This window comes from Pocillopora verrucosa, chromosome 6 (assembly GCF_036669915.1).
Source record: "Pocillopora verrucosa isolate sample1 chromosome 6, ASM3666991v2, whole genome shotgun sequence".
In the NCBI taxonomy this organism is placed as follows: Eukaryota; Metazoa; Cnidaria; class Anthozoa; order Scleractinia; family Pocilloporidae; genus Pocillopora; species Pocillopora verrucosa.
The window spans coordinates 1,877,046-1,894,367 of NC_089317.1; the positions used below are offsets into that span (position 1 = coordinate 1,877,046).

General features: G+C 37.7%; 2 long non-coding RNA genes across 3 annotated transcripts; both read right to left on the bottom strand.

Annotated features, from left to right (window-relative positions):
* Positions 1-714: 714 nt before the first annotated feature.
* On the bottom strand, positions 715-13,651 carry LOC131780148 (uncharacterized). Of its 2 annotated transcripts, XR_010717862.1 has the most exons (8): positions 13,438-13,651; positions 13,287-13,327; positions 12,216-12,238; positions 11,426-11,458; positions 10,624-10,657; positions 8,684-10,089; positions 4,445-5,707; positions 715-1,103 (listed from the first exon to the last, which is right to left on the bottom strand). It is a non-coding gene; the product is annotated as an uncharacterized lncRNA (long non-coding RNA). The 2 variants fall into 2 exon arrangements; XR_010717863.1 differs by lacking the exon at positions 4,445-5,707 and having other exon boundaries at positions 13,438-13,616.
* An 823-nt stretch (positions 13,652-14,474) lies between these two features.
* On the bottom strand, positions 14,475-16,067 carry LOC136281771 (uncharacterized). Its single transcript, XR_010717966.1, has 3 exons — positions 15,772-16,067; positions 15,284-15,312; positions 14,475-14,938 (listed from the first exon to the last, which is right to left on the bottom strand). It is a non-coding gene; the product is annotated as an uncharacterized lncRNA (long non-coding RNA).
* Between the last annotated feature and the right edge of the window lie 1,255 nt (positions 16,068-17,322).

Here is a 17,322-nt window from a genome sequence, read left to right on the forward strand (position 1 = left end):
CTTCTCGTTTTCCATTTACTCCGGTGGAATCTCTCCATTGTTTAGTGTTTAAGTTATTTTTTCCGTCTCTTCATCGTGAGCTCCAGCCCAGTATTGTTGCATCTGTACTCAATAACACGATAATCTGAGCAGAAGTGCCGCTGGGGTTATGACGATCTTTGCGGGAAATTTTGTTTGTGTCGTTCTAAAAAAGATTTCGACCCAGGAGTTTATTTTTCAAACACGTCGGAGTATAACGAGCACGACTGGGACCCAACAGGCCACTGCAAAGCCTCACTGATTGACACGCAGACTGTTATATTACAGGGTGGTGGTCAAACTGACGTGAATATTAATTTGATTGATTAACAATTCACTGAATTGCAATTGTCATGCTGTCAAATTGTAGCAAATCAGATCGCTGGGTGCTAAATTTGAGTGTTTTGAAATTTCCTCAAGAAAACAATAGTTACCAGCGTAGCACATAAGACCTTTGCTGATTTGTTTGTTTGTGAGAAGTCTTCCAGAAACAGACAATTAATTTCCACGGCTCGCCTGTCTCTCATATCTCACCGTAAATGTGGCTGCGCAAACTATAATTGCTCCGCAAAATACGCGGGTTGAGATCTGAGCTATAATGCGGAAGTCTGTTTTTCCCAAACGCTGCGCGCTTTCTTGGTTTTCATTGTAATGTACGCAACAGTCAGCCGTTGTTTCACGAATATGAGAAATTAATTCTAAGTTCGAGGCATCCTTTATCTCACAGTAAAGAATATTCCATTTTTTAGTCTCATCCTATTACAAAAGTGCAAACGTTGAAAAAATAGCTTTCGCACACGAAGTAAGAAACATAAGGAAACCTAGAAAAAACCTAACAACCAATCTACTGTTGATATTCATGTCCTTGTAAAATATCTGGTGACATCCTAAACAAGTAAACAAGGAGCTTTCGCATAAGATACTTGGAGAACCTTGACAAAACTACACCGTCTTTCTACTGTTAATATTCTTGTCAATGTAACATCTAATTCTTGATCAAGTAGAGAGCAAAAGAACAGTTCAAAGAGGTAAAAGTTCAGTCTCTTGAAGCATCTTCAAGATCGTCATCATCCCTCGTGATGTTCCTGAAAGACATGAAGAATGCAGTGCGTTTACTTAAATATGTTTATATAATTTTGAGTTGTCAAAACCTTAAATCCGTGTACAAACGTGGTGGCAGTGAAGATGTTCATCTGCAGTTTCGCCGAGGATATCTTGTATTTTGCTTTTGCCACCTGAGATGGTTTTCAATTCTTTTCAATCGTTAAGATTTTTGAAAAGTTTGCTTTCACTAATGATATAATTACGGCCAAAAAATGCATGGCACTTTGGTTAAATAATTCATTGGAATCACTGATTTTCATGATAATGTGAAATATTTTTTATCCAGGCCATCATAGAGAAAGATGATATGATTAATAACATCCCCACAGAATCAATATACTATTTATCAGAATAAAGAGAGAAGAATATAGGATTTTATCAACTTTGACTGTAATAGCTTACTTTTTTCCCTTTAATCCTAACAGCACAAAGTTGTCTTAAAAAAATTGTAATGAAGATTGTTCGAAGTTTTACACAGTTATTCTTCATACGAGATTTACCAACCTACGAAGTACTGGTTACAAATGTAACTCTATGAATCATAATATTGATACATCTAAAACATCCTTCTTAAAAAAAAAATGGAAGCATACACATTTCGTGCACTCAAAACATCGAAACAGATCTTTTGCCCATGATTAAGTCGCTTCAAGAAAGTTCATAGCATGGATCAAAAAAAAATTATCACAGGCACACATTTGTACAACAACTTATTTAACAGTCAAAACAACAAAGATATTCTACTGTAGAGAAGAAGGCCTCTTCTCTCCTTGTCTTCAAGGTTTCATAAATTATTCTCTTATACAAGCTTGGTTATTAAAAAGTCATTGAAATATTATTATTTTTTATCTCTCATTCCTTAGTAGTGAAACATTACCCTTCAGAAAAAAAGCACTACATTTTCACACGCTCGAAGTAACACGGAATAATTTTGGGTGCGGTAGAAATCGAGGAACATATTAAATCACAATTTCATTTTACTGTTCTGATGTTATTTACTCTTGTCACAGAAATGTGGGCATGAGTATTCCCACTTAAGAGTTACGTCAGGAGCTTGAAATAAGCTTTTATTTGTCAGTTAAGATGTCTGCCATTCACAGGGCTACAAAGTTTGTGGGTGTCGAATTTATTAATGACAAACTGCTTTCTGTGACTGCCGTTTGCATCATGTTTCGTGTAACATTTTTGAGACATTATTTGCAACTTTCGAACAAACATTTAGCAGAATTTTCTAAAAGTAAATAATCTTTGTGCATGTAATGTGAATTTTCAATCGAATTTCATTTGCGATAAAACAGATAAGAGAGAGAGAGAAGCAGTGCACATAACTGTTACTCATTCCGCCATTTTGAAGCATGTATTATCAAATTAACTATAAACGTTTCCAGAGTTTAAAATGATCGATTATACTTTGGTAAATTTGGTTTGCAAAGAAGAAATTTTCATAGGATAATACACCGAGTGATTTAAGCCTATGAATAGCACGAAAGTTCGTATAACAATTTGCTTAAGTTATCTCTGAATGAGGCTCTGGGTTGATGCATTCCAAGCGAACATGGTGGAAGGATAACCTTCGACATTATTATTTCTCGTTCAATAAATATCGCACTGGCACGAACTGAAATGGTGTATAGAATCGAAAGCAGCGACGAAATGCCCCCTTCGCACAAACAAGCCTGTCCAAAAGAGGAAACTGCGGTGTTATAGCTCGAAACTTTTCTGAGACCAGGTTAAAGCGGCAAACGAACACAACAAAAATTACTTATGGTTTTTAAATAAGCAAACTTCTAACCTTTTCAGATTAAAGGATTCGCCAAAGTAACATTTGAGAAAAAGAAGCATGTTGAATATGTCAGAAATATTGAAAAAAATACGACCGTGGGCATGATGTTATTGAGATACTTCTTCGTCGATGAACTCAAACTATGTGGTTGTCTGAGTCTCGCCCATTGACGCACGAGGTAAAAATTTTCTAGTTTCACACAGAATTTAGATATGTAGCTCAGGCATGTTTGAGTACCGATTTACTTCAGGTTTCTAAATGAACGGTGGAATTCGAAAAAACTTAGGTGAAGGCCAAAACTGAATAAATTTTCTCCAGCTTGATAACTCGCTCTGACACGTGGCGATCGAAGCCGACCGCCATTTTGAACAAACGACTTGCCTTCGAAGCAGGAAAGGATTTTGCGAGAGAAATCTTGCTTGAAAAAAGAACTGACGATTTCAAAATGAAAAGTTCAAGTAGTAAAGATCTTACTCACCCGTTTACTACTTTTTTTTGTCTTCTTCTTTTTTTTTTTTTGGTCTTTTTCTTTGTCCTTTTCTTTTCTTTTTACTTGTGCATCTTCTCCGGTGGATCTTGTCTGTTGGGTCTTTCGATAATTCGCATCTTTAGTTTTGGTATTAGGTGACACTACGCGGTCAGTTTTTTTTTTTTTTTTTTCGTCATCGGACATGTTTCTTTCTTTTCACCTTCCTTTTTTCAGAACCTGTAGCAGCAGGAGCTTTAGCAAACGTGTTTAGGGACCACGGAAAATACGCAGTTTATCATGAATTATGGGACTCTGTTAACGTGCAGAACTAACTTGCACCATCATGGGCGCGTGATTTTTACGATACTTAACCTCTGACCAGTATGATCGCGTCACTAATTAATTCTAGTGATTCTCATTTTTGAAACATCAATTGTAATTTTCGTACCGCATTTGTTACTGTGACTTGGTGATGAAATCTTTGCGGAATCATTCCTGGATGTTTCAGATTAATGCACACTTTTAGAATCGTGATTACATGGTTTTTGCGTAGCTGTTTCCCTTTTTTTTTCAGAACAGGGCGCGCTTCGCATACGTTAGACGTGGAGGAAAACGTCGCCTTGAAACTTCAAAAGCGTGACTTCGTTCGCCAGAAACCATGTATCGAGCAGTTTTTAAACTCAGTATTACTGTGAATAACAAATTTTTAAATCTGCTTTGTGCTAGCGTTTCGACTATCTTTTGGCAAGAGTACCTTTTGGAGTGCCTTTAAATCTTGTTGACGCATGTTGATGAAGTGACCGCGCTCCAAATTTATGCAACCTCCTGCTAGAAATAGGCATTGTCTCGTGCTCGGCACTCATGCTTTACAAACGTACTAATCTTTTCGTGAGAGATCTCTCTAGTCAGTTTCGATGAAATTCTTCCATTAAAATGCTACAAAGTTCAATTTAAAGCGATTGGTGGATAGTGGAAGGATCGCATCCGCCATGTTGAACACAGCGGTTGAGAGGTTGTGGGAAAAGAAGGGCTTTTGCAAAAATGTTGATCAGTAAAACTTGAAAACTTACCTTGAATCATTGAGCAGAACATATGACTACACGAAACTGCAAAGGTGAAGGAAGCGAACTTTCTTGTTGGTTGCAAGCGTTTCAAAGCCAGTTTTAGAGAACCTTCGCGAAGTGGAAGTTTTTATAGCGGTCTTCGCATTTACAAGACTTGGTTGCATGGCGATGGTAGCTAGTGTCCTTTGTCGAGTTTCAAAAGATGCATGATTTACCAAGCATGTCAAGGCTTAAGTTAAGGATAGAATAACAAGTCTGCAGTTCCTCGAATGTCAGCTGAAATCCTCACTGATTGACACACAGACTATTATAGTACAGCGCGGCGAAACTGACGAGAATCTTAAGTAGATTGATTAACAATGCACAATTCATTGAGTTGCAATTTTCATGCTGTCAAATTGTAGCGAATCAGATCGCTGGGTGCTAAATTTTAGTGTTTTGAAATTTCCTTAAGAAAACATTGGAAACCAGTGTAGCACATCAGATCTTTTCCGATTTGTTTATCTTAGAGAAGTCTTCCAGAAATCGACAGTAAAATTCCTTGGCTCGCTTGTCTCATGTTTTACCTCAAATGTGGTTGCGCAAGCTATATTTGCACCGCAGAATACGCGGGTTGAGATCTGAGCTATATTGCAGAAGTCTGTTTTTCCTTGTAATCTGCACGGCAGTCGGCCGTTGTTTCACTAATATGTGCCCTCAGGTATGGTTAGAAATCTTCTAACAAGGTTCGTGGTCAATGTCATTATTACAACTTGTTTCGCAAATTTTTGGTCTTTGATTTTTAAGCGATGTTTGGTCGCTTATGATTAAATAACTAATTGATAGATGCGCGCAAAATATCGTAGAACAAGGTTTCAAGCGTGCTCGACATCAAATGATGTCTGTTTTGTAATTTCGTAGCCAAAATGAGTGAGCTATCTGAGTTTTAGGCGCTTATAATTCAGCCTAGAATACCTAAATTTTTTTTGTTTAAAAAGCAGCTTTCGCTTACTAAGAAAGTCAGAGAAACCTAGAAAAAACGTAACAACTAATCAACTGTTAATATTTATGTCCTTGTAATATCTAGTGACATCCTAAACAAGTAAACAAATAGCTTTCGCATAAGATACTTGCAGACACTTCAAAAATACCACAGTCTTTCTACTGTTAATATTCTTGTCCTTGTAACAACTAATTCTTCATTAAGTAGAGAGCAAAAGAACAGCACAAAGAGGTAAAAGTTCAGTTCTTAAAGCATCTTCAAGATCTTCATCGTCCCTCGTGATGTTCCTGAAAGACATGAAGAATGCAGTGCGTTTACTTAAATATGTTTATAGCATTGAGTTATCTAAACCTTAAATCCGCGTACAAGCTTGGTGGCAGTGAAGATGTTCATCTGCAGTTTCGCCGAGGATATCTTGTATTTTGCCTTTGCCACCTGAGATGGTTTTCAATTATTTTCAGTAGTTAAGATTTTGTAAAGTTTGCTTTCACTAATGATATAATTACGGCCAAGAAATGCATGGCACTTTGGTTAAATAACTCTTTGGAATCACTGATTTTCATGATAATGTGAAATATTTTTTACCCAGGCTGTCATAGAGAAAGATGATATGATAAATAACATCTCCACGAAATCAAGAGACCATTTATCAGAATATAGAGAAAAGAATATAGGAATTTATCAACTTTTACTGTAAAAGTTTACTTTTCTCCCCCCAAATTCAAACAACACTCAGATGAATAACACACAAAGTTGTCCTAAACAGATTATAATGGTCATTGTTCTAAGTATACACAGTTATTCTTCATACGAGATTCACCAACCTACAAAGTACTGGTTACAAATGATTCTATGCATCATAATATTGATACATCTAAAATATCCTTCTTGAAAAAGAAATAGAAGATAAAAACTGTGGTGTCAATGGAAGCCTACACATTTCGTGCACTCAAAACATCGAAACAGATCTTTTGCCCATGATTAAGTCGCTTCACATCATTAGATAGTTCATAGCATGGATCAAATAAAATTGTCACAGGCGCACAGATTTGTACAACAACTTATTTAAGAGTCAAAACAACAAAGATTTTCTGCTGTAAAGAAGAAGGTCTCATCTTTCCTTTTGCATCATGTTTCGTGTAACGTTTTTGAGACATTATTTGCGACTTTAGAATAAACATTTAGCAGAATTTCATAAGAGTAAATAATCTTTGTGCATGTAATGTGAATTTTCAATCGAATTTCATTTGCGATGAAACAGATAAGATATAAAGAAGCAGTGGATATAACTGCTACTCATTCCGCCATTTTGAAGCATGTATTATCAAATTAACTATAAACGTTTCCAGAGTTAAAATGATCGGTTGTACTTTGGTAAAATTTGGTTTGCAAAGAAGAAATTTTCATAGGATAATACACCGAGTGATTTAAGGCGATGAATACCACGAAAGTTCGTATAACAATTTGCTTAAGTTATCTTTGAGTGAGGCTCTGGGTTGATGCATTCCAAGTGAATATGGTAGAATGAAACCCTTCGACATTAACATTTCTTGTTCAATAAATATCGCACTAGCACGAACTGAAATGGTGTATAGAATCGAAAGCAGCGACGAAATGTCCCCTTCGCGCAAACAAGCCTGTCCAAAAAGAGGAAACTGCGGTGTTATAGCTCGAAACTTTTATGAGACCAGGTTTGAGCGGCAAATGAACACAACAAAAATTACTTGTGGTTTTTAAATAAGCAAACTTCTAACCTTGTCAGATAAAAGGATTCGCCAAAGTAACATTTGAGAAAAAGAAGCACGTTGAATATGCCAGAAATATTTAAAGAAATACGACCGTGGGCATGATGTTATTGAGATACTTCTTCGTCGATGAACTCAAACCATGTGGTTGTCTGAGTCTCGTCCATTGACGCACGAGGTAAAAATTTTCTAGTTTCACACAGAATTTAGATATCTAGCTCAGGCATGTTCGAGTACCGATTTACTTCAGATTTCTAAATGAACGGCGGAATTCGAGAAAACTTAGGTGAAGGCCAAAACTGAATACATTTTTCTCCAACTTGATAACTCGCTCTGACACGTGGCGATCGAAGCTGACCGCCATTTTGAACAAACGAATTGCCTTCGAAGCAGAAAAGGATTTTGCGAGGGAAATTTTGCTTGAAAATTTTCAAAATCAAAAGTTCAAGTAGTAAAGATCTTACTTACCTGTCCACTATTTTTTGGCTTTTTTCTCATCCTTTTTTTGAACCTGTGCATTGTTTCCGCAGGGACAGCTTTGGGTCTGGCTAGGTGTTTTATAAATTGCTTCTTTAGTGTTGGGATTTGGTGTCACGTTGCGCTCATTCTTTTTAGGGGGCATGTTTCTTTCTTTTCGCCTTCCTTTTTTTCAGAACTTCTAACTGCAGGAGCTTTAGCAAACGTGTTTAGGGATCACGGAAATACCCAGTTTATCGTGAATTATGGGACTCTGTTAACGTGCAGAACTAACTCGCATCATCATGGGCACGTGATTTTTACGATACTTAACCTCTGACCAGCATGATCGCGTCACTAATTTCTTCTAGTGATTCTCATTTTTGAAACATCAATTGTAATTTTCGTAACGCATTTTTTGCTGTGACTTGGTGGTGAAATCTTTGCGGAATCATTCCTGGATGTTTCAGATTAATGCACACTTTTAGAATCGTGATAACATGCTTTTTGCGTAGCTGTTCCCGTTTTTTTTTTTTCAGAACAGGGCGCGCTATTCGCACACATTAGACGTGGAGGAAAATTGTCGCCTTGAAACTTCAAAAGCGTGACTTCGTTCACGCGAGCAATTTTTTTAAACTCAGGATTACTGTGAAGAAAAAATTTTAAAATCTGCTTTGTGCGAGCGTTTCGACTATCTTTTGGTAAGAGTACCTTTTGGAGTGCCTTTAAATCTTGTTGACGCAAGTTGATGAAGTGACCGCGCTCCAAATTTATGCAACCTCCTGCTTGAAATAGGCATTGTGTCGTCCGTCGCAAAGAATGTTGACCGCTAAAATGAAACTGCTCGGCACTCATGCTTTACAAACGTACTAATCTTTTTGTGAGAGATCTCTCTAGCCAGTTTCGATGAAATTCTTCCATTAAAATGCTACAAAGTTCAATTTAAAGCGATTGGTGGATAGCGGAAGGATCGCATCCGCCATGTTGAACACAGCGGTTGAGAGGCTGTGGGAAAAGAAGGGCTTTTGCAAAAATGTTGATCAGTAAGACTTGAAAACTTACCTTGAATCGTCGAGCAAAACATATGACTACACGAAACTGCAAAGGTGAAGGAAGCGAACTTTCTTGTTGGTTGCAAGCGTTTCAAAGCCAGTTTCGGAGAACCTTCGCGAAATGAAAGTTTTTATAGCCGTCTTTGCATTTACAAGACTTGGTTGCATGGCGATGGGAGCTAGTGTCCTTTGTCGAGTTTCAAAATACGCATGATTTACCAGGCATGTCAAGGCTTAAGTTAAGGATAGAATAACAAGTCTGCAGTTCCTCGAATGTCAGCTGAAAGCTTCACTGATTGACATAAAGACTATTATAGTACAGCGTGCCGAAACTGACGGAATCTTGATTTGACTGATTAACGATGCACAATTCACTGAGTTACAATTTTCATGCTGTCAAATTGTAGCGAATCAGATCGCTGGGTGCTAAATTTAAGTGTTTTGAAATTTCCTTAAGAAAACATTGGTAACCAGTGTAGCACATCAGACCTTTTCCGATTTGTTTATCTTAGAGAAGTCTTCCAGAAATCGACAGTAAATTTCCTTGGCTCGTTTGTCTCATGTTTTACCGCAAATGTGGTTGCGCAAGCTATATGGGCACAGCAAAATACGCGGGTTGAGATCTGAGCTATATTGCAGGAGTCTGTTTTTCCTAAACGCTGGCGCTTACTTGGTTTTCATTAAAAATTTGCGCGGCAGTTGGCCGTTGTTTTACTAACATATGCCCTCAGGTATGGTTAGAAATCTTATAACAAGGTTCGTGGTCAATGTCATTAGTAAACCTTGTTTCGCAAATTTTTGGTCTTTGATTTTTAAACGGCGTTTGGTCGGTTAGGATAAAATAACTAATCGATAGATGCGCGCAAGATATCGTAGAACGCATTTGGAGCGTGCTCGACATCAAATGATGTCTGTTTTGCCAGCTGAGTTTTAGGCGCTTATAATTCAGCCTATAATACCAAAATTTTTGACAGACAGTGCTTTGATAGTTAGCTTTCCAAAATCATGGAGTTGCCTCATGAAAAGTCTTGTCTAAAGTGAGGCATTTTTCTAAATTGGAGGCATCCTTTATCTTACAATAAGGAGTATGTCGAGTAAAAACATAGCAAGCCAAATTTTCCTGCACAAAGAAAAAAGTGTTACATTTATTCCTATCCTAGTACAAGAGTGTAAACGTTAAAAAAGAAACTTTCGCTTCGCTAAGTAAGAAACATAGGGAAACCTAGAAAAAACTTAAAATACTTGCAGGAACTTAAAAAAACTACACAGTCTTTCTACTGTTAATATTGTTGTTCTTCTGACATCTAATGCTTGATTGCGTAAACAGCAGGGAACAGTTCAAAGAGATAAAAGTTCAGTTCCTTGAAGCATCTTCAAGATCGTCATCAACTCTCTCTGTACTTTTCCGTGATGTTCCTGAAAGACATGAAGAGTGCAGTGTGTATACTTAAATATGTTCATATAGCTTTGCGTTATCAAAACCTTAAATCCGCATACAAGCTTTGTGGCAGTGAAGATGATCATCTACGCTGAGGATATCTTGTATTTTGCTTTTGTTACCTGAGATGGTTTTAAATTCTTTACAATTTTTTTAGGATTTTTGTAGAGGATTTGTGCGTTTCAGTTTTCACTAATGATGTAATTACCACCAAGAAAAGCATGTCACTTTGGTTACACAATTCGTTGGAATCACTGATTTTAAGCAATGAGTATAAGTGAAGATTTTGCTTCGTCACCGCTTGAGGCTGCAGTCAGGAAGCGTGTTCTGTTAGCGCGCAATTCTTAGAGGAAATATCTGACTACACAACTTTTACTTAGGGGCCTTTTTTATCGTATAAAAACATCGATAAATGTATAATATAGTGGCGGTGAAACTGACGCTTTATGGTCAGTTAGAGCGCAAAACGGGACTGAATCACTTTTACTTTTGAAATAGAAACTAAAACCCACCTAATCTACTGGATGGTGCAATGCTCTAGGTAATCTGAAATAAAGATGCAGAGAGAATGTCAGTAGTGCAGAAATGAATGAAAAAAGCAAAACAAATTAGAAATAGACAGAGGACCCTTTTTTTTGTCCTCGAAGGAGGTACAAAACTTATTCTGGCACTTTCAAGGTTTAATTTTTTTTTGGATGCTCTCCCTCTTGTGCGCTTTATTCTTTGCCCTCTTTCTTCGCTTTCTCTGATAACCATAGTCACGAGAAGAGTTACCAGTTGCCTGTGATTTTCCTGACGTTTTAAAGTTTTAAGAAAAGTAATCGCGCGCGAACTTCGTCTGCCACAGATGTATCTGACATAGTTTTTTCAACTGACGCGATTTTATGCTCAATTATTAAAATATTCAGAGAAATCGGTTAACTTAGACGCGCAATTTTTTTGAAACTTATAAAATTGCTAGCATAAGGATTACGTTTTTCTGTAAAACGACAAAGCAGTTTCGATGTTAATTTATATTTACGAAACAAAATGTTCTCTAAAGGCAGCTTTAAAGTTTCAATAGAGAGGCGGGTAGGAAGTAGTCGTGTACAGACTTCCCAGTCGATCGCTGAAAGCTAGGGTGGTTAAAAGTGAGAAATCATAGATTTTCGATTTCCCACTCGCATAATTTTGCGCTAAAGATCTACAGAGTTTCCGAAAAAGTTAGAGTCACTTTGTTCTAATGCAAAGTATTGTGTGCCAAAATGAGGGTTACAAGTATTGATTATGATTCACTTTCGATTTAGAATAGAAATTAATTCAAAAATAGCTCACCATGTATCGTTACGCCGGAGGATGCCATGCACGCTGAAATAGAGAGAGAGAAACAAACGACTTACATGCGATATAATATACCAACGATTATTTACTGGGAACATTTAGTCTTAAAATAGAGAACAAGCTTGCAAATTTTTTATGTCTTCGATAAATCGGGCAAATCTACAAACAGCTCTAATAGATCTTTCCAGTTTTTTCTTGCATTTATTATCATTTTCGCGGGCAAATTTGTTGTTCCGTTTGATCTTCTAGGCATTTTTAAGGTATGATTCTTAGCGATACAAAGAGAGTACCTCTTGAACTCTTGTTTTCAACAAGAAGGGTCAATCACAACAGCATTATGTGTGATATATTTTTTTCTGCGCTTTCATAGCTTCTGCTTATATAATCGACGCCTTCTAAAGCGAAAATCTTTTACGCAATTAGTTTATCTAGCACGGAGATTTTGCTCACTCATTGAACTCCTATCCATTTATGTGGAATGCGAAGGAGAGCAACTGATTCTCCCTCTGAGTAGACATATTGCTTTGGCTCTTAGCCCGAACATTGCTATCTAAATTCGAGCAGGGAATATGAATTTCCAATGATATACAATCAACCACAGTCATGTTTTATTGCTTACCTTTATGAATGGAAAAGAAACGTGCGGTTTAGATGGCTAACAGCTCTTTCAAGTGAGTTGAAATATACCCAGCTTATTTTGGGAATATACGATTTACAAGAAAAATATTGACAATAGTAAAATGACGATTCATGAATCGTTTTTCAAAAATTGATTAAAACTAACCTTTTATTGACTGCTGCACCAACCTGAAATACAGAGGCAAGAGAGTCAGCTTGGGAGAAGTGAAAAATGCAACGAATCAATATCATGACTAAGTTCGGTATTTACCTTTAGCGCGACTTTTACTGCGACTTTTATTCGCTTGTGGCGCTTTACGTCCAGTTTTTGTTGTTTTTTTTTGAACAGCTCCTTTCTTCGGCTTCTTTTTCCTTGCTTTGTTCCTCTTTTTATAACTCGCATCGCGAGTGGAATTACCACTCGGTCCTGCTTTGGGCATTCTTTCTACAAACTGTTGATGCTTGTCTCCTCAGAGTTCTACAGTGAAACCAAAACTAACCGCCTCACGCTTTTCCATAGTCTTTGCGCGCGCTTTTTCGCCAATGTGACTTTGACATTTCAAAACCAACTGTTATGCACTGTTTTGCCCACAAATGTCTTTCTTCCACAATGTCATTGCTGTTATTTATATGAGTCTGTTTTACTGGAATCACAAAACAACTACCCTCTTTCTATTTTATATGGGAAACCCTGCTGGAGTCGATGTCCATCAACTTGGCCTTCAGCCAAATTGCGCCTCATGGCTATCTATCCCTGATAAAAATGTGTTCCCTTGCTCTTACACTTAAATTGCTTTATTTTCGATGGTTTTTTGCGCAAATTCAGTTTTATTGATTGTCGTTTCGTTTATACAGAAATTTTGGCTTTAGATGGCCTAAGCGTGGACTGTTAGATCGAATATTGTGTTTAAATACTTTTCTCTGTTAAATTTGATACCACTATCCGCCATCTTGTACAAACAACGCACAACGTTGATCATTGAGGTAGAAAGCGCAATTCTCATATCGAGCTCAAAGATTACACAGCTTGATGCGTAAATATAAGACGAAGGATTTGATCTAGCATCCCCTTGAATCGAGAATTGAGTTCGAGAAAAGCCGAGGACCGCGAGATTAGGAAGTAGACCGCGAGGCAGAAAACCGAGTCTATTGAAAACGCTGTTGTGTTACGCCGCCATATTGAACGAACGACTGAAACCCACACTAAGCGGGACTTCTGAATTTAAGTTAAGCTTACCCCAATAGCGCCTGTTTACAGAATACAGCAGCAACAACATCCTGAAAATGAAGGTAAAATAAACGGTTGGTTATGTCGAAAAGCAGAATGATAAAACAAGAATAGGCAGATCGTGATTATAGCAGTTTAAGTCAAGGCTCACAAGCATTACCATAACTTGCATCATTTGTCGTATTTCCAGAACCGCCCGACATCTCCTTGGTAGAATCAAGTTTGTGAGAACTTATTGACTGTCGAAAACGAGTTTGCCTGTTTGATATGATAGCGCGTTTTATGCCTGCCTAGTTTTTTCCCACGAATTAGACTCTCACGTCATACTTCCATATTTGACAGTTGATTGTATTCACATATCTGAAATTGGTTTTACCGATTGGTTTTTACGCGGCCGTCCTTGTCATTTTCTCATCATTTGTCTTCCTCTTAGGTGGGTTGTTTGGTTGCGTCAGTTGTGATGAAAAACAATGAACACGCCTCGGGTCAAAGCTGATTTGTTCAATTCATATCTGCACTCAGAGAAAACGGAAATCTTTCAAACTTTGCACCTCGTATGAGAAACTGTCGAAGAAGTGAATGATCGAAGTAAACTATTATATCGCGCACAATAAGTGCTAACAAAGCAGCCCTTCACTAAAGTCTTGCTTTGACATTTTTTAATCTCCATTTGCGCAAAAGAACGTAATCGTTATCTTATAATGCGCGTGAAGATTGTTTTGAGTTTCTTTACCTCTATTCAAAGGAAATTCAAACGAATTTCCCAGCCTACTGAAGTTTAACCCTAGATAGCTCCGCCTTCAATGCCTAAACTTCATTTCGCGGTAAAATCTCGTAAATATGAGTGGCCTAACCTAATTTTGGAATCTGTACCACATGGGCCGACTTCCCCTTTGAAGTATTTTTGCAAATTTTGCTCAATATCATTTCATTTCCACTTTCTCGGGCGCCAATGAGTCTGTTCACTGATGCCTTTAAAATGTCGACGGTAGTGGTACTCCTCTTGATTAATGCCGTGGACTGTAGCCCTCGATATTCCTGGCAATATTCCGGTAAATAAATCATTTTGAGACATCCTGTCGTGCCTTCTCGAATTACTATGCTATCGATTTTTTTTGACATCGGTAGGGATACTTAGTCTCGGATATCTACAGCAGAAATACCACTAATAACTCAGGAACAAGAACACAACTCAAATTACTTTTGTTGTAATGTTTATTGACTCTATCTCTGTCAGATCTTTTACATCAGTTCCTCTGCTTTCTCTCTGCGAGCAGAATGATGACTGAAATGTTACAATGCTTTGTCATCGAACGTAGGTCAAATAAACAGCACCAGAAATCATACGTTCCAAAAGTGTCTAAGGTTAAGAAATACTCGATTGTGAAGTCTCTTAGAAGTGAGAATCCCAACTAAGAACTAACCCAAATAGAAACCATTTTAGCCAAACGAACTATGATCATCAAATTTTTGAAAACCGTAATCATCTGCAAACTCCAGCTGGACTACAATTGCCTTCGCTATACGAGGAAACAATTTTGTTTTAGGCTTCGGAGCGCGAACAAATAGTGACAACTGCAAGTAATTGAACACGAGAAACTACATCAGTCCTTGTGCAAAAGGGCTTCATTATTCCTCCTTCTAAACTTGGTCTTTGGCTTCTGAAAGGCGAGGAAATCTGATTAAGTATGGTTAACAATGAATACAGTAGCCTGAACGGATGGTAAACGAGTCGGTTTGAATTCAGAAACGATTGCTACACTCGACAGAATTGTTTCCAACGTCTTAGTGTAAGCCAAAACGAGGCAATTACGCGATAATGTGTATTTTGCTACTGGCATGAAGAGATTAAACAATTCTGGTTCCAAATACATTAAGAAATGGTTTGTTATGCTAAGCACCCTTTCTAGAGGGTTAAATTTATCGCCTATTTCGCGAATAACCGAACTAGAATAGAAAACAGTATAAAAACAATAATCACTTTCGAAAGAGTAGCGAAAATTTACCTTTTAAATCACTGATCATTCGCGCCAGCCTGAAAAACAAGTGAAAGGAAGATTTAGTAAGTGTTGAGCGATGGATGAAGGAAGATTTCCGCCATGTTGTAATGGTTTACTTCGAGCAGTTATTCTTCGCAACATCGCGAGAAAGCGTTGCGGCTGAGGACCGCGTGTACTCTGTTAAGAGCTGTGTTAGATCTTTTGACTTGTTTTTCGCTTCTATAATTCGCGTCGCGGACAACTTTTGCGGTTGTGCTGGATCTTCCGGGCATTTTAGAGAGCTGGTTCGCCAGTAGCACGTCAAAAATTTCCTCTCGACCCCAAGAAAGTTCGATCACCGTAATATAAGCTAAATGTTTTATCATTTTTGTCATTTGCTTTAAGAGGAATGCACAACAAAGGTAAAAATAATTGAGTAAGAATATCAATGACTCGTGGCGCGAAATGTTGCAACAATTTATACTGAGTGGACAAAGACGAAATTTGTTGCAGACCTGTTCTAATCCCTAATTGAGTCGATTTCAGGCGTTCTTCGGCTTTGGTTTCGGTGACTTTGGTTTCGGTGACTTTGGTTTCGGTGGCTTTGGATCTGGAGGGGGATTCGGCGTTGGTTTTGGTGGCATAATTTTCAGTGGTTGAATTGTACGAACAAGTTGACTCACAGAGACCAGCAGAGGTAGACGCTCAACTATTTATAGCAGTGCTATTTATAGCGAGACGCACCGAAACCGAAGAATCACATGTACGATCTTGATAGCTGTTAAGTTTGAGCGCAAAAAACTGCTTACCAAGCGTGCTTACGAAGAATTTTGGAAGACAGTTTCTTTTTCGAATCATATTTGACTTGTTTCGAGTATAATGTTTCAACAAGGTCGCAAGACAGATTTTTGCGCTAAGTAGAGATGTCTGTGAATTATCCTATTTCTCCCCACCTCACCGATTGCGCTCAATCGATTAACCAAGCAAAATTTGGTTTTACCGCAAAAAAAAACCGGGCTGTCCATGTCATTTTCTCATCATTCATCTTCGTCAAAGGTGGGTTGTTCGGTTGCGTCAGTTAGTTGTGATAAAAAACAATGAACGCGCCTCGGGTCAAAATTTGTTTCATTCATATCTGCACTCAGACATATCGAAATTCTTTTAAACTTTGCGCCTCGTATGAGAAACTATCGACGAAGTGAATGATCGAAATTAACTCTCATCGCGTATAATTAAGTGCAAACAAAGCAGCTCTTCGAGGTGTTCTTGTTTTGAAATATCTTAAATCTCCATTTGCGCAAAAAACGTAATCATCTTTAAATGCGCGTGAAAATTGTTTTGAGTTTCTTCATTCCTATACAAAAGCAATTCAAACGAATTCGCTGGCCCTGCAGCAATTTAACGCTAGATAGCTTCAATACCTGAACTCCATTGCGCGGTAAAATCTCGCGAATATTTATGAACTAACCTATTTTGGAATCATCACCACTGGGCTGACTACCCATTTGAAGTATTTTGCATATTTCTCTCAGTTTCATTTCCAATTTTTCGGGCGCCAACGGGTCTATTTACCGATGCCTTTAAAACGTCGATGGAAGTAGTGCTTCTCTTGATTAGTGCCACAATATTCCTTCCAATATATCTGGTAAATAACCCATTTTGAGACATCCTGTCGTGCCTTCTCGAATTTCTGTGCTATCGATTTTGTTTGACCTCGGTAGGGATAGGTTTGAATTCAGGAACGAGAGATAACTTTGCTACACTCGCTAGAACTATTTCCAACGTCTTAGTGTATGCCAAAACGAAGAAATTACGCAATAATGTTTATTTTGTTACAGTGATGAAGAGATTAAACAGTTCCGGATGTTAAGAAATGGTATGTTATACTAAGCACTCTTTCCAGAGGGTTGAATCTTTCGCTTATGGCGCGGATAACCGAATTAGAATAGAAAACAATATGAAAACAATAATGACTTTCGAAAGAGGATCGAAAATTTACCTTTTAAATCACTGATCATTCGCGCCAACCTGAAAAACAACTGAAAGGAAGATTTAGTACGCGTTGT